Raw genomic sequence first — 22,437 nt, 5'->3', positions numbered from 1 at the left:
TTCTACTTCTTAGCGTGACTTGATATCTTAGTTACAGCTAACTTTGCTGACATTATGAGCTCTTTTGTTATATTGCTACTAACCTCCTCAACATCACTTATACATTGTTCATTAATATTTTCATTATATTTGGTTCTAAACAGTTCCCATTCCCTCCTCTTTATCAACTTCCCAGTTGTATTTGTTTGCTATACCACTTGACACAATTCCCAGGTCTAGATAGGACAGATTTCCTTTGACTGCATTAAACCTAGTGGGTGTACCATCATTCAGTTTTACTACATTTTTTCATCCATGAATTGTTCTAGACATTTACCAGTCTTACCTATTTTCCACTTCCCCATGATCTGTTATGGCTGTTTATGTCTCTGCATATAATATACAGGCCTGTTGCATCTTCAACTATATCTGTCAAATCCTTAATCTCTAGCTAGCTACAGAGATTGTATATGCTATGTATTCTTAAAGAGGAAGATTTATTTTGCATTGGAATCTCAATAGCATTATGCTCTATATTTAGTTTCTTCACCTCCATTTCAAGATAATGTAGGTTTTCCTTAATGAGGGTACAAACTCCTCCACCACTTACTTCTGTCTTGCCTGTGGATGCCATATCCTGGGATTCTGAAATCCAGTTTTCCTATAAACCATGTTACTTATATGCAAATGATATCAAGTTTAGTGGCCTTATCAGGGGTATTTTTCTTTAGTTCCTGTCCATGTGCTATTAGGCTGTGATGTGCAGTTTATTACTTCAGTCTTCTTTTTGACTATACATAATATGTCTTCTCCTGTTTTCCCTGCATCACTCATTAGATCATTTGAGTTACTCTGTTGTGTGTTTGTTTTTCTCCTTACTGAGTTTCCTTTCCTCTTCTGCTCTTAAATGCCTCAGGTATCTTCTGCATATGATATGCTATTTAAATCATTTGTTTTTAAATCTATCTTGCTTGGCTGCTATAGAACATCTGTATGCTGCACTGTGCTTTCCTCCATAGTTGCTACACTTTAATTCCCCCCCCCTTGAAGAATTGTCATAAGAGTGCTCCCGTCCTTATATACATCATCTAATTTTCTCTTTACATTTATTTGCCACATATCCAAACCTTTTGCATCTGTAACACCTCACCAGGGCTGGGATATATGGCTTCATCCAAAAAATCTAGTATCCTATTGATATGGTATCTGGAAGGGCTTCTCCTTTAAATGAAGCAAGCACAGCTATTGACGGCTTTTCTTTCCCCTCCTCTCTTGAGAATTAGCTGTTTAGCTATAGTATCTTATCATCCCCTGTGTCTTGCTTTACTTCATCTTCAGTCATTTTGATCAGCATCCCATATACAGCTCCTCCTGTCTTCATCAGATACTTGATACAGCTGGCAGCTTACTTTGTTTGCCTAACAATGTCATCTTTAAGAGCTTCCCCACTTGTTCCTTCCTTTTACATTCCATTAACAGATCTCCTCTTTGTGGCTTTCTAGCTCTTTCTGTGTCTCCAGCACTTTTTTGAAATCCATTCTGTCACTTTCCGAGGTTTTATAACCCCCATCTTCACATCTGTGACTAGTGATTTCATTCTTATAACAGTTTGATTTTTCTCTTTACTCTTTCTGCCTACTGTTTCTTTTTCTAACTCTGGCACATCCACCCTTATCTTTTTCCTAACCTATGACCAGTTTCCTCATCAGCTATCTCCTTCATTACCTTGTAGACTGGCTTCAGCATTCTCCCTTATATCTTCTGTCTCTCCCCAAGGTATAGGTCAGCCAGCCTACATCCAGGCATCCCCCTAGCCACCAGCCTTTCTGGTGCAACCTTCCTGGCTTTATAATCCTGCCAGCACAGTTCCTCCTGCAGATCTTTACAGAGAAATCACCTGATGCCTATCAGATCCAGCTCCTTCAGTAATCCGGGTTGGCTGGCTTCTTAGGGCAAGCCATCCTGTTTAAAGTGGCTCTCGCATGCCATTGTCCCACTTTCTGCTTATTTGTCCAACAGCCTGCTATTGAATATTCATACAGTAAACATCCCAATAACCAGGTCAGCATATAGCATTCAGAAATATTCATGGTCCATCACAGTGGGCAGAATTGGAAATGCTACCTATGAACGTGACTAACCATTCTCTTCCTTGTCATTCTGGGTATGCCTACACAGCAAAGAAAAACCTGCAGCTGGCCCATGCCAGCTGACTCCGGCTCGCAGGGCTTGGGCTGCAGGGCTATTTTATTGCTGTGTAGATTTCTTGGATCATGCTGGAGCCCCAGCTCTGGGACCCTCCCACCCCGCAGGGTCCTAGTTACTATGTAGACATATCTTCTGTAATCTGAGGAATGAAATGTCTTTGAAGCAACTCTTTCAGTCACTACTTTATGCTTTCACAATCAAAACCCTCATTGTATTTACATGGGACTTTTCACAAAGGACAGCCGTTTTTTATCCTTTTTATTTTATTAAAGAGCTAGTGTAACTGAATCTGGAAAGCAGAGGCAAACAGGAAAAACCATTGGGACTATGCTATATCTGTAAGTGTAATAATGAACTTTCCGAAACATAATCTTTTCCCCACAGTACTATGTGAAGGTACTTGGGTTCTTTATTCCTCACACTTTGATCTCATCCTATATCAAATAATTTTTTGCTTTATCCCTCCTGCTTTCATGTGGTGGATGGACGCAAAGCAATATTGTTAAACAACTTCACTTCTTTTATGTTTTATCTATTACATTACAGTATAGCGCTCCAAAGCATATAGCAGCTGTTTCAGTTGCACATACTAAACTTTGTAGAATGTGGTTGTAATGTTTTTCTTGAATATGGTAATACACTTTGCATAGAGTTTGATATGAACTAGGGAATGTGCTTTGTTTGTAACCTGGGGACCTTAAACACAGTTTTTAAACACCCATACAAATATGCAAAATTAATCTGAATTAGTACTTGGATGGAAAACCTCCCGGGAACACTTAGTTGCCTCAGGAAATGGTGCGGGTGATTCAGTAGAGTGCACTTCATCCTCTGAGTCACAGTGAACCAATTCCCCAGCATGGTGCCAGGGAACATTGTGCTGCTGCAGGTTTTGTATTTCAGATACAACATAGAATTGAGGCCCTGACTGTGTATGGTCATTAAAAAATTCATATTGCTTTTTGTAAGAACGGGGGTTTGAAAACATGAATGTCCTGACCAAGTGCCCACTTGTGTCATTACGTTCCTCCTACTTAAATTCCCCTGCTGTTTCAACTGCATGCAATATTATTCTTCACTTCCGGCTCTAAACTCTTGTGAAGATAACTGTGCATTGTTAAACAGCTGCTGCATTCCATCTCAGGAATGAGTCAAGTTGTCCCTACCTCTTGGGAGTCATGTGAAACTTAGGCAATTAATATTTTGAAAGAACTTTGAGATTTCTCAGAAGAAAGATGATACAGAAGGGAAGAAAGGTAGGGGTGTGTGTGTGAGAGAGAGAGAGCGCACTTCCTAACTTTGTGAAAATTCAAATCGGGACCCAAAAGTCAGGCCATGACTACAATGAGCCAAACCAAATCTTTTGAATCCAAACACTCCCAAACATAAAGAAGTTTATGTCTGAATATGGATTTGAACTTTGTGTCTTGGTGTGTTTCTTCTTTTAATGCTATTGCCTTCTGTTGACAGATTCACTGAAATCCCTTACCTTTCCATCAGATTTTCATATTTGGGATGATTTACTCTTCCAGCATTTCAACACATGGCACTATGGAAATGACAAGGAAGTGGTGGGTCAGGAAGCTGGCAGCCAGCCAGTTTCTCTTGCTGTAGAACCCTGAAAGCTGCCGGCTTTTTGGTACATTGCTGGAAGGTACCTTTTGAATTTAACAGCTTTTTTTATATACTGCTCATTTGCATTGTACTAGCTCAGCATGTTTTCTGGATTTTCCAGAGGGAGGGAATTGTATGTTATTACTGGTGTGTATTTGCTGAGCTCTGTATATTTCAACTTTGAAAACAGCTTTATTTGGATCGTTTTGCCTTAATTTTAGCCACCTTATGTCCACCTCCAAAAATGAACATGAACCCCCTGGGAAGCTCTTCCGGTACTTGAGTTCATTGGAGCCTTTACTGAGGTCTGCTGCTGGTGCTCAGATTGGAAGCAGCAATCCACTATGGCTTCACTGTGGCAGCTATTTATTTCTCTCCTGTACTCTGTTACAATGTCCAATGAGTTGTTTTGTTTTGAATGGAAACAAACCTGGCACACTTTTTTGCAAATAATCTTAGCAGCAATTATCTAACTGGAAACTTAAATGGATACTTATAAACCTTGCCTAAGTGGAATCTATGATGGAAACCATCCTGGAAATTCTATTGGCTGCTAGTCATGTACAGACAAAAGTAGTGCTAGTAGATTTAAGCCTCTTCAGAGAAACTTAACTCTCACCTACCTTCAGCCAAGGCAGTATATGCTGCAGCTCCTGTAGAACACAAAATAACCGCCTGTTAAGAAAAGCTGAGATACTAGTGCTAAATGCTGATATATCAGTATTCTGGGTATGAAAAGTAGGACTGGTAGCATAGAATCTACTGGAGGAAAAGGAGAGGTAACTGAAACCTTATTGGAAACAAAATGCCATCAATCTCTGTCACCCAGCAAAGATTTTCAAATACCAGGCCTTCTGCAGGTGCAAGAAATATCAGGAGCGGGGCAAGAAAATTTCAGTGGTGACTTACTTTATCTGGGCTAGAGAAAGTTATTGCTATAATGAAGAAAAAGAGAGGTTATTTCAGTATTGTCGGAATAGTATTTGTGCATCTGGAACATATTTCTGGATCTATAAATGCAGCTGGATCGTGATTCAATGCTGGCTGAAGACAATAGGAGTCTCTCAATTGACTTCAGTGGGCTTTCAATCAGGCCTTTAGAGCATTTTGTCTGGCACATCAGATACAGAAGTTCTAAATTAATAAGTGTCCAGCTAATTCCAGGGGTCTGTCTGGTGTCAGATATATTTTCTGGGATTTCTGATGGTGAAGGAGAAAAGTCGACATAAAAGGATTTTGCTTTTGTTGGACTATTGTGGAGGCTGAGGGGCAAAATCCTCACCCACAAAGACAGGCTGCATGCATAGCCAGCCCACTACTGAAGGCCATAGGAAAGATTAGCACATGTGGCCTGGTCACTATAAGCTTGACCCTACAGAATGCTGAGTGCTCGGGCCCTGTGCATTTAACTTTAGGCATATGCTTAAAGGCATAGACTTTACTAGATCAGACTCCAAGTACTCAACATCTTGCATGATCAAACCTTAAGTCCTCATGCAACATGGGGATGCTGCAGAGACCTGCAATAGAAATCTCAAGGGTATAGGGTAACCACAGTTGCTACATCCCCTCTGCAGCTGGCTTGCTATTTTTAAATATCTTTGGGGCCTTTCATGTGCAGGCAGTGACCCAGTATTCGACCCTGAATGAAGAGCAGGAGCATTAAATGCTCAGAAGTTCTCCAAAAAAGAAGCCATTATTGAAATACACTCATTTTATCCTAATTACAATGTATTTCCTGCCAATAGCTTAAAATACACCTTTATTCTTCCTGGGGGAAAAAAATCAGGGTCTTAACTCTAAAATAAGACTCTGGGAATGATATAATGTAAACATGTGCTGACACTAATTACAGTAATATTTATCTATAAAACAGATGGGAACGCTTTCCAAAATGTGTGAGTAATGATCAGAATGAATTCATTAGGATTTATATTTCTGTCATGTACTTGCATAGGTGTTGCCTTGGATGCTGCTACATGTGAAGGGCTCATTTGTTTTTGTTTTAAAAAAAGTGAGGTTTTTACCAAACAGATGGAAAACATTATTAACTACTGTTTTCCTTTCATGTCAAAAATGTTTTGTCTAATCATCAACATAATTACACAGCCACATTGTAGTAAATCACACTGTATAAACATTTAGAATAGAGAAGACTATTAGAGTGAAATGCACAGTATTCCAGACATCAAAACAAAGTAAATATGAACTGGCCTCTGATGAATAAGAAAATTCTAAAAATCAAGGACAGACAAAAACATAATTGTACAGAATTGGCATCACTTTCTTCCATCTACATCCTCTGATTCTACAAGCTATTGTGTGTGCTTTCAGTTGCTTTCCCCCAACTCTTTGTGTGAATGTTCTATTAGTGAGGAGACATTCGCTTCCACACTGTAGTTCACTTCAAAGTTTTGATACCTCCCATTGCTCTTTTCATTTAATACTTTCTCAGGCCTTGGCTACACTTACCGGCAAGTTCGACGGCTGGAAATCGAACTTCTGGGTTCGACTTATCGCGTCTAGTCTGGACGCGATAAGTCGAACCCGGAAGTGCTCGCCGTCGACTGCGGTACTCCAGCTCGCCGAGAGGAGTACCGCGGAGTCGACGGGGGAGCCTGCCTGCCGAGTGTGGACCAAGGTAAGTTTCAACTAATTCGAAATAAGGTACTTCGAACTTCAGCTACGTTATTCACGTAGCTGAAGTTGCGTACCTTAGTTCGAATTAGGGGGGGTAGTGTAGACCAAGCCTCAGAGTGACATTCAGGAACACGGGAAGGCACAAGACCAATCTAATGCAGGTCCTTCTGCTTTCTCTATTGTTCACAAAGTCCTATGTTTCATAACCAGTGCATCGTATTTTATTTGAAATAGGGCATAGACTGAAATTGAAATGATGAAAAGATGATAATCAGTAAATGTGTCTGATCAGCTGAGTTAGATATCTTTGGGTTAGATGCTTATTCTGTGTCCATTATCTGTTAAGGGCTCAATCCTTCAATCATAGCCTATAAGAGACAGCACACTGAAATGGATGGGGCAGTGCACCTGAATAAAAGTTACAGGACTGAGCCCTCAGTTCTGTTTCACTGCAAACTTAATGAAGTTATAATTGACACAGCATCTCCACCTATTTGTTTCTTAATTAGAAGCAATGCCATTGCTTTTTCAAATACCAGTCAAGATTCGCTTCTAGTAATACTCTTTGTGGCTTTCTTTATCCATTTTAATTTCTAACATGATTCATATTATAATTTATCTTAAAAGCAGCCTCTAAAGATGCACCCAAGCCTATTTGTTTGTGCAAATGCTGGCTGTTGAGCGTGTGTGTGTGTGTGTGTGTGTGTGTGTGTGTGTGTGTGTGTGTGTGTGTGTGTGTGAGAATGCAAATTTTGGAAAGGGGCTATAGAAGTACAAAGCATTACATTTTTTTTATATTGTTAGAAGTGTCATCCTTTAGATGAAAGGTTACACTAAAGTCCCCTCTGCCTACTTTTTGTGGCTGTCCTGGTAGAAATTAAATATTTCATGGTCCTTTAAAAAAAATGGGGGGGGGGGGGGGGTGGAACTGCCTAAACCAGATGTCATAGTTGATGACAACATTCTCCGCCCCCCCTTCAATAAAACAAGTTTCTAATATCCAACGTTCTGCATGAAGTCTTGATGAGTGTATAATGGCTTCCCTGTTTGTCTAGTCAATGCATGTCCAGTATCTCTGTAATTTAATGCTCTCTAAGGTACTTTGGGATACCTCCCATATGGAAGGTGCTATATGAAACTAAATTCTGTGCTAAAAATGATATTTCCCAAAGGGTTCAGTGAGCCCATTCTTAACATTTTTGAAAGCTATGGAAGAGGAACGAGCTCTGACATTCTTGTATGAAAGCCACCAAGAAAGATGAATTTGTCTGTACAACTTCCATAGGCAAGTTGGCCAGTGTTTGGAAGATCATTTGTTTACACATGCAAATATTCCTCCCTAGGAGAACATTAGAAGCTGTGAATTTTTCAGTTCAGTAGCCTCCCGTTTAAAGGCACATGTTACACCCACATTTTTGTACCTACAATTCAGTTACACGTATAGCTACTTATAAGTAGCTTGTTTGTGGATAAGTGCAAATTACTCCAACTGCAGTGACTAGATCTACTCCATAACATTTAAACTCCAAGTTGCTGGGTCTGGTTCAAAACTGCATTACTTCAGTTTTATGTCAGTGAAAGTCCAGTGATTTCCACAGAATTCAGCTGACATAAGACTGGAACACAGTGATGAATCAAGCCCCTTATCAGAGCTGATTGAAATACTGGAAAACAATTTCATGAACAATTGTGATGTCGTTTCCATTTGAGGAGTTTGAAATGGTGCAATTTATCATTTTTTAAAAATATTTTTCTCTTTTCTACCTGGTTTCTCTCTCTCTCTCTCTCTTTTTTTTTTTTTTTTTAAATGTCCTCCTTGCCACTGCATGAAATAAAATGAATACTGTCCAGGATATTGCTCCCTCCAGACATTTATTCCTTTTCTACTCAAACTTTTCAAAACTTCTCAAACTTAACTCAGCCCCTCTAACTATGAAAATTTTGGGGAAGTTTTGAAAAGCAACAGAATAGAAAAAGTAAATTGGTGAGGGGGGGGAAACCCCACCAAACAAAAAACAAAAATAAAGGGAATCCTTTCCCTGCATCATTCATTCTGTTGCTTTAAGTGCCAAAAAAGCAAAAACTGTGCAGAGAAATATTTTTAAAGGTGATTTTCAAAAACTGAAATAAATTTTTCACTTTAAAACTAAATAAAAATTTTCATTTACAAATTGCCCATAGGAAAAATATAATAAAAGCACATTTTCTGGCAAAAAAATCTTACTTTCATTAAAATTCTGTTTTTGATGGTAACATTTTTCTGTCAAAAATCTCAGTCATCTCTACCTACTATATATTTCCCAGAAACCTTTTATTTTTTTGTGACTCAGTGTTCCCTCTGTTTTCATGCTTCATATCTTCCAACCCCTGATGGCCTTGAATCATGACAACCAACCCTTTTGTCAAAGAAAGCTGGGGGAGACTTCCCTCTGGACCTTATCAGCATCACTCCAGGTGTTGTTAGAAAGACACATTAGACAGTGAGCAAGGCACAGCCTCCAGTTAGGGTTAGCATATGCAAGCTTAGGCATTCAGGAACAAAACCTAAATCTGTATATGAGAGTGCAATGTGTAGCCACTAGACCAACAAACCACCACTCCAGCTGCTTTAAAGGTGACCTGAAAAAACAAATCAAACAAATAAAAGGGGGTTGTACCTTCACCCTACTCCCCTTATGATGTGAAATGAAGACCTGGAGGGGTTGGGTTGTTTGGGTTTTTTTAGACTTTTTCTGCATGTCTGTCCTGTTTTTCCTGGATAACTGGAGAACTAGTAGTTTTATGACATCACAAATACCAAACTAGTGCATTACAGAATTATATGCAGAAACAAAGACAAAAAGGGAGTTTAAACAATAAATATCAAACTTGCTATAAATAGTGGAAGAAGGGCTCTGTTTGTAAAGATTGGACTCTCCAGTCACTTAAGTGCTTGATCCTACTCCCATTGCACCAATGCTAAAACTCCCATTGACTTCTATGGGGCAGGATTAGGGCCTAATTAAGAGCTGAGAAATCTCCCAATTCATATCTGAGTTCTCAAATACAAAAAATAAAAAAACATGAAAAAGTCAGATTGAACATTCCTGATATTTCTAAGGTAAGAAATATATAGAAACATCTCCACCCCAACACTATTTTTAGACCTGTCAGGACTTTATCTACATTATAGAGCAGCAAAAAAGGGCATAAACCATGTTTTACCTTTACAGGCTAGTGTAATTAGAACCATATACATTTATATTGCCATATCATTCCAGAAGAGGATCATAGTATAGATTTTTAACAGCAATGTTCTTTTTGCATTTGCCTTTGTCATTCTTCCATAAGTCATAACGAAAACCCAAAGATAGTATGCAATAGTTGCTATTTATGCAACAAGATGAAAAAAATCTACACGATATGAGAGTTGGGGCCCAGATCTCTGATAGGGGCCCCAAAGTGTTACTGCAGTACGAACAATAGCTATAATTACTAGTACAGTAAAATAAGGTGGAAGATCAGTAACTCCTACACTTTTTCAGTTGCTTTTCCAGTTACAACCCTTATGTACAACTCATCATTGTATAAATTACACAAGCTTCCCTTCCCTTAGATTCAGTGGACCTACTTCTGATTTGTCTCACACCAATTTTACAATGTTTTAGCATCATTAACTTCACTGATGTTGCTCCTGATTTACACCAGTGTGAGTTCATAATCAGGCTCAGGGAGCCAAATTCAGAGGTGATGTGTAAATTACAGTGTGTGAGTCTAAGGTAGACTAGCTGATGTAACTTATAGGCGGAGTGGGTGGAAGAAGGTGTAAGTTAAAGTAATTTAGACTCGCATCTCAGAATCTGATCCAGTGATTTGTGCTGCAAAGCAGGGCTTCTGAACTACCCAGGATGGCAGAGGCTGAAAGCACTGCAGTGGCAACGCACCCAGCCCCTGATGTGTATATGGGAGTGAACAGGCTTCACATTCCTCTTCAGCTACCTCCTCCTTCATATTTTATTCAGCATGAAGTTTATGGGCAATAGGAGAAGGAACCCATCTTCTCTCAGCTGGAAGGAGACTTTTCAGGAGATGGGGCTCACAGCAGGGTTGGGAAGGAAGTAAATGGAGAGGGTTTTTCAGACAGCAATTAATTGCGTGTATATATACATACTATTCTATTAATTTAATTCTGAGGCACATATATATCTCCCCAAGGGCAGTTAAAGGCTGGATCAATTCAATACATAGGAAACAAATTATGAACATATCGTGTTCTATTTTTCAGCAGACTGAAGTCTGAGTCCACAGACACTAAATTGTCATATTATTTTACCAGCACATATATACCCCTTGCTGTGCCAAAAGGTGATGTGTCAAACAGTAGGATTGCAGACATACAAAGGTATGGGGCAGAGAAAAAAATGTTTTTAAGCAGAACATTGTTTACATAGTGGCAGGTTGACCCAAAACGTGGCTTAGAAACTGTGAAATTTATAACACCAGAGTAGAGATGGCTGCATTGTGATACTGCCAATGAGCCATCCATACACTGAGAAACAAGTATTAATAAAGAATTAGTGTGAAAAATCAGTGTTGTTTTATTGGTTTTCAAGGAAGCATACAATGAGATGATGATGAGGAATTCTAGCAGAAGAGAGTCCATCTGTCTATCCATCCAATGGGTACTCAGGCGGAAGCATTATACAATTAAGACACAGATCTGATTCCTCTCAGCTTGGGAGCTGAGTAATATTGTCTTTTCATTCAGTGCTTCAATCACACAGTCTTTCCAGCATGATCAAAGGTGAGTTCCACACAGCACTTATTTTGCATATTGGACCTGTTGAAACTTTACATACCTTTTGCTTTGAGAAGAAAGTACTAAGTCCAAATCTCGTAGGTGCAATAAATCTTCACTGCGCTAGCTGAAGATGAGAACTTTGATTATTTTGCATATTATTCATCCATTACTTAACTTTACAAGAATACAATTCAGATAAGCTATGCTGCTGCTAAATTTTCCCTAGACATCTTTTGCTGTAACAGGAAAATTTTGAATTATTAGGACAATGTTATTTTAGGTTTTTGGAATGTTGAACTATTGCTAAACCAAAACAATATTTAACTATGGGGTGAAATTCTGACCCTATTGACTGCAAAGAGGACAGGATTTACTCATGGAATTCAAAAGAATGGATAATCAGTAGCACACAACATTTATTAATATGTGTTTTAAAAATAATTCTGAATAATTCTTAGCAAGTGATCAAATTAAGAGTCTTTTGAACAGCACTCTTGAACAAATAAGTCTTTTGAACCAGCCTGTTCGTACTTGGATTACATCAGACTCTAATCACTGCTGAAAAACCAGACAATAAGGCTGAGGTGCCATGTGCCCCAGAATTAATTTAAAATTAAACTGGAAGATTATATCACCTCATGGATATGTGAACTTAATTATACCAACTCCAGTGATATCACAGTGAGCACTGTGATGTATGTGAAATCTAGAAGAGGAGTCATCACCTCATAGAAGCTGCTGGTTAACTGTTTTGTGCACCCAGATCAGTCAATTAGAATGTATTCTGAGGATGTAATGCTTACAACTCTATAGCCTGTTTCCATAGCTTTGGTGGGTGGCGTTTCTGAACTGGAATGAGCTCTTTCCTGCTTGCATAGATGAATTAATTTCTCTTATTAAACAATTATTTTTCTAATTTTCCTCCAAACAAATAAGTACATTCCTTATCACTATGCATAGACTCTGCATTACAGATTCATACTCATATTCATGAATCATGACAGAACAGTGGAATGTGCACAAAAATTTTGCTCCTGTTGAAATCACTAGGAGATTTTCTATTAGCTTCAATAGGAGGAATCTCAAGCACTGTGTAAGTGAGTAGAGACTGAAAATAAGGGGCTCTGTCCTGGGAATGTTAGGTGCTGAAATTCCCTGACTTCTGGTTTGTAGATCTAGATATTTAAAAACAAACAAACAAACAAACAAAAAACGTGAACAAGTTCAGGCATCTGTAATTCTACAAGAAAACAACTAAGTAATCCAGATCACCATGGGAAAAAATAATAGAGTTTTTGTTCTAATATGTAGCAATCTAGCTAGCATTCAACAGCAGTATATATTACTCTTCAGACACAAACACAGTACAGTTGTGTGTTATTTCTATATTGAGGTATTGTAAACCCAGAACCAATACTGCAACTAAAAAACTGGATTAGGGCCTTGTCTTGCTGACAGTGAAGTCAATTATAGATTTGTCCCATTGACTTCAATGGGAGCTGGATCAAGTTCGAAATCTGGCGATTTATGATCTAACTCATGATGATCATTAATAACACAGCGGTGCTTTTTCATCTTTGACAGCCTCCAAGTAAATGAACAACAGCAAAGCTGAAATTACGTTAAAAAATAAGTAATGGATTGCCCATGGAAAATTCTGGAAACAAATGATTCAAATACAATAGGAATGAGTATTTATACATTGGCAAATCTCAGTAAAGCTATATTGCATACTCCAAAAAGTTGATAAGGAAATGTTCTGCATGAGGAAGGCATCAGACTGTTAAAAGTTTAGAGACAGCAGGAAATGATTCATATCACAGTACTGTGGAATCTAGAATCACTTATATTGGTGAGCATACTGTGCCTCACCAGCTCAGATTATCATGAAGAATAGTTTAGGTTTAAATCATCTTGTTAAAACAATTACTAATAGCTAAAGATACTTAAGAGTCCCCTAGAAATTAGGGATCAAACAAAGGCATGAAGATCTGCAAAAGTGCTTCCAAAGTTCAATATGCTGTAAGCACTCTATGTAAAAAGCTCAAATGACAAATGGAAACCAGAGTCTTTTGAAGTCCATAACAAATACTTCATATTGACACATAATTGAAATACTCATCGGAAAAGCTACCCAGACACAAGGATGGCATGTGATATGAACAGGAGAAGTTAAAAACAGGATACAAGACTCTGGGGACTATAGTGAAGACTATCCAAAGGCTAAATGACAAATATAAAAAACTCTAACTGCATTCAAGTTACCAGATGCTTCATAAATAGACAATTGAGCAACTGAATCCAGAGAATCAAGGGGGAATATTACCAAGATGCAGGAAACCAAGTGGAAAAGTAATCTTAGCAAATCAACAAGACACAAAAAAAGTATGTGCAACTATATATACTTATAACTGAGGTGGAATAGGTAAAACAGAGAATAATCCTCTCAATGCCAGGAAAACTCAGTCACCTAATTCAAACTCCTGATACAGAAGAAATGTTTTGGTTTATTTGTAAGCATTTTGGCTTACATGATGTTATGAGAAGATGAAATTGCATATATGTTGTTCTTGAAATTAGTACTATGCATTGTGCCACCACTAGGATTGTGATTGGGAATGTGAATAGGCACCCGGGAATGGGCAACAGGGGATGGATCACTTGACTACCTGTTCTCTTCATTCCCTCTAGGACACCTAACATTGGCCACTGTCGGAAGACAGAATACTGGGCAAGATGGATCTTTGGTCTGACCCAGTATGGCCATTCTTATCTCATGAGTTAAACAGGGTTAAGCCTGGTCAGTATTTGAAGGAGCAGTTCACCAAGAAAACTCAAGGTGGCATAGGCATTATTATTCCCTACCGAATAGATGGTGCTTTTCTCTCTGGATCAGCTCTTCAGGACATAGACCTGTGGCCATACAGCACCTAAACACAGTAGAGTCCAATCCTGATGCAGGCCTCTGGACACTAAAGCAATAGAAATATTAAAAATAATAGTAAACCAATACCCCAGCATGGTGTGGGAAAGGATTGTTTAACTAGTAGGTATTTTACATCAAGTAAAATGTAAAAACAAGGCTCCGAACATTAGTTCTGATTAAGGCTACATTTTAGTCACAATATTTTTAGTAAAAGTAATGAACATGTCACGGGAAGTAAACAAAAATTCACGACCCGTGACCTGTCCATGACTTGTACTATACCCCTGACTAAATCTTGGGAGTGCTGGGGGTGCTCGTGGTGGGGCGTGGCTGCTGGGAGGGAAGCCCGGGGGGGCACTGCAGGGTGCTCGGCAGTGCAGGGGTGTGGCAGGTGTTGGGGGGCCAGTCCAGGGGGCACCACGAGTGCTGGGGGGAGCTGTCCGGAGGGTGGCGTGGTGCTCGGGTGGGAGCAGCCCAGGACCCATGCTGGGGGGGGGGGAGTTGGTGGGATTGGCAGGTTCCCTACCCGGCTTCTTGGAAGTGGCGACATGTCCCTCCCTAAGCTCCTAACTCCACGCTTTGCCATCTCCGCAGCTCCCATTGGCCAGGAACTGTGGCCAATGTGAGCTGTGGGGGCAGTGACTCAGGCAGAGGCAGCACAAGAGGCAACACACAGAGTTAGGCGCTAAGGGAGGGAGGAAAATGGTGCCGCTTCTGGGGAGCCCCCCCAAGGTAAGCGCTGCCCAGAGCCCTCACCCACTCCCACGCCCTAGCCCTGAGACTCCCAAACTTCCCCTGCTGCTGTTGGGGGGCAGAGGCGCGGTGGCCCGAGACTGCCCCAGCAGCAGCTGGTGCAACTGACCTGGGGGCTGCCTGAGCTGCCTGGACAGCCCCGGAGCCAGCTGCACCAGCCGTGGCAGAAATCACGGAGGTCACGGAAAGTCACGGAATCTGTAATCTCCTAAACAAACTTGCAGCCTTAGTTGTGATTAAAGGCCCCCGTTACAATTTTCACAAGAGTGTACCAGTGGGTGTTAGCTGTTGTCCTGCCCAAATCCTAATTTAGGTAATTATATTTTGTCTTTACGTATCTAACTTTCTACTTCACTTTCAAATAGAGATGGTATTTTTCTTTGCTCCTGTCCTAAATGGTTCTGCAGTACTGCAGTGTGCTGTTAAACAGTTGCTGTCTTCTACAGCGGGGGTAGCTTCACTTCAAGCAGTTGTTAAAAAGATTCCTAAGGAGTTTGCAAATCACTTTGGGATGAAGGGCATTATGTAACTGTGAGACACTATAATAATATTTATTATTACGACTACAACTATAATAGACTTCATTGTGAAGGGTGAACACCCCCACTTCCCATTGAAAGAGAGTTGCAGCTACTCAGTATGCTCCAGCATAAGCCCCCAAAATAATAAGATATTATAAATGAAAAAGTAACATGATGAAACAGAAAACATAGATAGTCAATAGCTATATAGAAGAAAAGCTTATCAACACTCTGTGATGCTGCAGTTTTTATAGGGGAAGATGGAAGAAAGGATATATAATGTGTGCTGTTATGCTGCCATGGCTACTTAGTGATGAACGGGCATAGGAGAGAATTGAATAATGGCAGCTGATTTGGGCCAGCCTCGGAATCTAGTATTGGCCTTTTACATAATACACAGAAACTTGGGTTCCAATTCCCAGTCCTTGCTGTTTAAGCCTGGAAATTTGTGGATGCAGCATGATCTGCAACTGCAGGAGGGAGAAGATATCTCCTATTACTCAGGCATCCTTGCTTACTATACACCTTCCATCCAGCACCTGAATTTTAAGGGCACTGCATTCAGATTCTCAACCTGTCAGACACAGCACCGCCAGACAGATGGCCCATTCCCTCTTGTACCGTGGGCCCTCATCAATTCCTCACTTTCTCACATCCATATTCCTATACCAGAAAAGGATCTCTTCTCTTGGTTGGTTGTGTTCCTAACTTATCAGATGGCATATGTTGTGGCAGCCTTTGAACCATATGTTGCAGATGTGTATGAGGGCAAAGGCTCTTGTAAGGTGCTGCATTAGCCTTATTAAGTCATGAAACCAACTGGTTTGTGGTAAATTAGGGCATTTGTTCTCAAGTGCAAAAAAGGCCCATTGCTGACTTTCCTCCTTTTAACAACCTTTATTCCAGGTTCAATCTATTTAAAAAAAAAAAAGTGGTCTATTTCTTTTCTTACCTAGAACAATTGCTAAGAAATGACTTGATCTGGTTTGCTTACAGACACATACCAACCTAATCTGCACCCACAAGCAAGAGTTTCCTATATTCAAAAAAATATCTCTTGCTCTATCACCACCATTATAAATCTGCAAGAAGGCTTGAGTTAGCCTTTCAGAAATGAATGCAGTGAAGTGGGGATACTAAGCTTTGGAAATGTGTTACTAATTCTTTTTATAACTCCTCAAGATCCCTGCATATATATTCTATGCGAAACTGACTTGTCACCTTGGTCTGTTCTATGAATAGCCCCTTCTTTAACTTCTACTTTTTTATGGTGTTAGGTAAAATATTTCTAAGATTACTGTACTGCATAAAATTATACTTCCTATGAACAAAGAAATGTCATCACAACCCTAATTGTTTCTGTATGCTTACAAGGTGCACACCTCTGCCTTACTGACATTTGGCTACCGGGGGAAAACTCCAAGGTTCAGAACTAGCCACATGTGTCATTGGTCATTCTGTGATCTTTTACTGATTGTTGCCCCATTCTTTTCAGGGTTGGTACTTTTGTTGTAATTAAAAATATAAAAGATATTTTGCTCCTTTTTAAGATGTAATGAATGCACACCTGAAACTGATGCCTAAACAGAGGTACACATGTGCATTGCAATGTTTATACCTTTTTAATGGTAGCTTTAGAGATATTTTTAAAAGTGTATTTAGTGCATCCAGTCAGTCTCAAAAGTCAGTTCTTGGTTGAGCTGAAAGGTTATTGACACAGTGCTGAAAAAGTGGCTTTGATTTTTAAAACTACTGCTTGCACTTGTTGGGATTAAATGATTAATCCATTTATTTGAACATAATTTAACAGAAGGGAGAGTTGGCCAGCCTTTTACAAAATCTTCCAGCTGATATAAAGTGCAGTGAGTCGTGAAATGAGCACGGAAGCCTAACATTTAGTTTTGCCACATTTAAAGGCACACAACTAAACTTGAACACTACTTAAGGTACCAAATTCCTTTATCATAAAACCAGGTGTGACGTTGTGCAGTCTATATGGTTTTATAAAAACTTGATAATAAGTCAATATAATGTAACTGAGATAGTTTTAGAGAAAATACGGTAATAAGTGAATGTAACGTAACTGGGATATGCTTCATGCAAAAGGTCTCTTGTAAGGTATCATTACAAAGCTTATAATCTACTGAGTATGATCATCTGATTTGTATAAATGTACCACTCTTGTATCTAAAACTAGAAATATAAAATGTAACTCTGAGGGCCTATTGTAATTGTGTAAAGTGTGGACCATTAATGATGGTTTGGAATCTTGATGACTCCTATTGTCTGCAGATGGCTGTATTTACCTGTGAGTCTTCCTGTATATGTGTGTGCTGGCAAGTGAGTAATGAAGTCTTGCAGTGACATGTGATCATGTCACCTGAACTGGAATCCATCTTTAACCTGGTGCTTTTCCAGTGAGGGGGGGTGGAAACCCAGAGAGACAAAGAGTTCCCGCCTTATGCAAAAGATATATAAAGGGGGGAAGAGAACAGAGAGAGGGAGGAGCCATCATGAAGAATCCCCTAGCTATCACCTGAGCTGCAACAAGAGCTGTACCAGGGGAAAGAATTGTGCCCAGGCCTGGAAGGTGTCCAGTCTGAGAAAAACTTACTGAAACATCTCTGAGGGTGAGAGTATCTGTATTTAGTTTGATTAGACATAGATTTGCGCATTTTATTTTATTTTGCTTGGTGACTTACTTTGTCCTGTCTGTTACTACTTTGAACCACTTAAATCCTACTGTCTGTATTTAATAAAATCACTTTCTATTTAGTAATTCACTCAGAGTATGTATTAATACCTGGGGGAGCAAACAACTGTGCATATCTCTCTATCAGTGTTATAGAGGGCGAACAATTTATGAGTTTGCCCTGCATAAGCTTTATACAGGGTAAAACGGATTTATCTGGCTTTAGACCCCATTGGGAGTTGGGCATCTGAGTGCTAAAGACAAGCACGCTACTGTGAGCTGTTTTCAGGTAAACTTGCAGCTTTGGAACAAGTGATTCAGACCCTGGATCTGTGTCTGGAGCCAAACAGGAGTGTCTGGCTCAGCAAGACAGGGTGCTGGAGTCCTGAGCTGGCAGGGAAAACAGAAGCAGGGGTAGTCTTTGCACATCGGGTGGCAGCTCCCAAGGGGGTTTCTGTGATCCAACCCGTCACACCAGGATAGTCTATAAATGATTAATACAGAGTACCTTTTTAATTACCTTAAAAATGTGTTGATTTTCACTACCAGCAAGAACTGAGTTTTCCTGAAAAATGTTCAAAGTTATTATGTCACTATCAAAAGCAGTGTTAGCATTTTTGGGTAGGCCTGCAACACAATTTTTCATGTTACCCACCTACCAAATAGCCAGTTCCTGTCCATCATCATCACAACAATGTGTAATCCATCTCTTAAAAGTGTGTTGACTATGAGCAGTTTATTTTAATTGCTCAATGTTACATGCCAGGATCCTTAGTCCTCTGCGCTGGTCACGGAAACTCATTGAGCATGTGTAGGCTTGCGAATCTCTGCAGGAGAGGCAGTGCTCAGCCTGGCTGCTGACAGCAGGGAGAGAGACGGTATTATCATGCATCTCCTTCATAAAAATAGGTTGGAGCCTTCAAAGGAGAGGTCAGCCACAGCATGCTCATTTTCATTATACTCAAGACTCCAGAAAAGGCTTGGGCACCAGCTGCACCTCCTGAACGTTCCTCCACTCCCTGCTGGGGGCACGCCCCACAATTTGGGGACCTCTGCTTCAGAAAGTTTTGTGTGCAGCCTGGAGAAAATGCGTATATACTACCTAATCAATTGCTGGAACACCGCTGAGGTAAATTTTATTATCCCCATTCTACAGATGTAGAAATTAAAACAGAAAGGTTAAGTGATTTGGCAAAACTGTCAAAGGAGTCTGTCACAGCCAAGACTAGACTTTGTTGTCAATCCCATACTTTACATTGCATCTCACCTTACTGAGTCACCCATCCTTATGGCTACAAGTGACATCTGCTCAGCATGGGAGCTGGTCCAACTGCAGACAGTTGGCTTAGAGTGCCTCACAGAGTGGCATCAGCATTAAATCAGTAATGAGCTAGATGGCACTTATCCATGCAGCTATCAGTCAAGGAGTCCAGTGGCCCTGTTTTTCATAGATCAGCTCTGGGTAAAGGGGTGGAGAGGCTGTCACTAGCTTTCAGGAAAATAAGCAACAAACCTTCAATCCTGGCAATCAGTTTACTTTTTCAAAGATATCTTTGAAAGCAAAATCGCTAGAAACTTTATTTTATTTAAATGGAAACTGAGATGTAAGGTCTGATTCTGTGAGGTGCTAAGTGACTTCAACAGGCCCGGATTAACCAATGTGCACTCGGTGCACTGGCATATGGCTCCCATCTCAGTGGAGCCCCCAACCACTGGAGGAAAAAAACCACCCTCCCACACCCACACACAAAGGAACTCAGGGCCACAAAGGGGATGTGGCAGGGCATCACAGCACAGGGGGAGTGTCACTCCTTAATTATGTGGAAAAATCCAACAGGTCGGAGTGAAGAGCCAGGCCTCCATGCGGGACAGGAGCACTGTGGGAGGAAGGTAGGGAGGGCTTGCTCTCTCACCGGGGAGCTCCCACCCTCCAGAAGCAGGGGGGGGAGGGCAACTGCCATAATGCACAGGGCCTCAAAATTCTATGGATTTATATACATACTAATATAATAAAATAATATATAACACCTTCAACGCATCTCAGAATATTACAATAAAGAGACACAGCCATAGTCATCTATTTGCAGGGATGTGCCTGTAACATCTAATAATAAGATGATTGTTTTTGTGCTCATATAGCACAGCCATTGGGAGTTAGGATCCCTGAGGGAATCACAGAACTTTAGGACTGAAAGGGACCTCAAGAGGTCATATAGCCCAGCCCTCTGTGCTCAGGTGAGACCAAGTATACCTAGATTATACCTGACAGGTGTTTGTCTAACCTGTTCTTAAAAACCTCTAATTACAGGGATTCCATAACTTCCCTTGGAAGCCTATTCCAGTGTTTACCTATCCTTATAATTAGAAAATTTCCCCTAATTTCCAACCTAAATCTCCTTTGCTGCAGATTAAACCCATTACTTCTTATCCTGATCAAGTGTCTCCCAGGGAAGGGCCTGTGTTATCAAGTGTGTCCAAAAGGGGGATGGGTCATGTTAACCTGAAAAAAATAATAATCTCAAAATATGCAATATGTGTGGGACAGGAGATGGGGGAAGTGAATAGAGAACATTGGGAAACCAATACATTTATTGATATACCTGTAATCAGCCCTATAAAGCAGGTCTGTACAGGCAAAAAGGTACAGTTGGTACAGAAAAGGTACTGGTACAATATTGTATCATGTCAACGTAACTTTTATATATGAGCTTGTATGCATTTATATTCACAGATTCCATGGCCAGAAGGAACCACTGTGATCATCTAGTCTGATATCTGTAAAACACAGGCCATAGAACTATCCCCAAATAATACTTAGAGCATCTCTTTTAGAAAACATCAGATATTGATTTAAAAATTGTCAGTGATGGAGAATCCACCACAATCCTTGGTAAATTGTTCCAGTGAACTACCTCACTGTTAAAAAGGTACACCTTATTTCCAGTCTGAATTTGTCTAGCTGTAACTTCCAGTCATTGGACCATGTTATACCTTTCTCTGTTGGATTAAAGAGCCCGTTATTAAATATTGGTTCTCTATGTATGTACTTATAAACCGTAATAAAGTCACCGCTTAACGTTTTCTTTGTTAAGCTAAATAGATTGAGCTAAATACTGTCTATCACTATCAGGCAGGTTTTCTAATCCTTTAATCATTCTTGTGGCTCTTCTCTGAACCCTTTCCAATTTTTCAACATCCTTCTTGAACTGTGGACAAGAGAACTGAATACAGTATTCAAGCAGTGATTGCATCAATTTTAATATTGTAAGGATAGGTTGAGCAAATTCTCCAATTACATACTGGAATATTTCAGTTTTGAGGAGTAGCATGGGTGCCCCAGCACTTTGGAAGAGGTTTTGTTCTCCATTTCAACATGATTTCCTTGCTAGTCCCCATTTGATAGTATCTAACTTTTTCTCTACTTCAGCTGTGCTATCCAGTCCCAAAGGTACCACATCTGCCTACACAGAGAAACTGAAAGCCCTGAGAACATCCTCTTGGGTGACTTGTCATCCACCCTTATCCCCAAGTTTATCTAAGTAATCTGGGGAGAGGGGAGGGGAGGGATAATTTAGACCTTATTTTAAATCAAGAAAATAATTTATTCTGTTTTCAGCTGAAACCCTGAAGACAGGCAGGTATGGATGGCAACCCCTCCGCACTTTTAAAGGAATCATGGTGCTGAGCTGCTTCTCAGCTGGACCCTGAAACTTCATCCAGTACAGAATGGCTCTGTGAGAGCCGGGTGGAAGGGGTCTGTCTATATATATGCACTTGCCCTCTAGAAGCTGATGCGCAGAAGGAATAAAATACCTACTGCTTATCCTTTAGCTTAAATAGGGCCCTTCTTTTTGGGTAGTACAAGGTTCTAGCCCTGGCTCCCCAAGTATTGGTGTATAATTTATATAGTAATTTTATTTCCTGTGATGACTGGATAACTGGATGAATAGTAGGCTAAGAATGATGGAAGAGGAGGGAAAATGGATAAACAGGGTGGGCAGACTGTTTCTTGACAATTCCCCATCTCCCCCTGGCAAATGCCCTCAATTTGTCCCTCCCAAATCCCTAAGGGATAAGACCCCCAACTCTCCTAAACAGATCCTCTTCCCCAATACAGTATTTAACCCAGGGGTCTCAAACTCAAATGACCAGGAGGGCCACATGAGGACTAGTTCATTGGCCCAAGGGCCGCATCACTGACACACACACCCTCGCTGCCCCCACTCCACCCCTTCCATGAGGCCCTGCCCCTGCCCTGCCTCTTCCCATCCCTTCCCTGCCCCCACTCCACCCCTTCCATGAGGCCCTGCCCCTGCCCTGCCTC

General features: G+C 40.3%; 1 long non-coding RNA gene across 1 annotated transcript in view; it reads right to left on the bottom strand.

Annotated features, from left to right (window-relative positions):
• LOC135981279 (uncharacterized) overlaps positions 1 to 22,437 on the bottom strand; it is a 37,318-nt gene that overhangs the window by 13,529 nt on the left and 1,352 nt on the right. The window contains exon 2 of the long non-coding RNA XR_010598225.1: positions 14,087 to 14,193. This is a non-coding gene — a long non-coding RNA (uncharacterized LOC135981279). The remainder of the gene's footprint in view (positions 1 to 14,086; positions 14,194 to 22,437) is intronic.

Source organism: Chrysemys picta, chromosome 2, assembly GCF_011386835.1.
Source record: "Chrysemys picta bellii isolate R12L10 chromosome 2, ASM1138683v2, whole genome shotgun sequence".
Classification (NCBI taxonomy): Eukaryota; Metazoa; Chordata; order Testudines; family Emydidae; genus Chrysemys; species Chrysemys picta.
The sequence above is the reverse complement of the archived record's forward strand: the minus strand, read 5'-3'. Positions and strand labels throughout refer to the sequence as shown.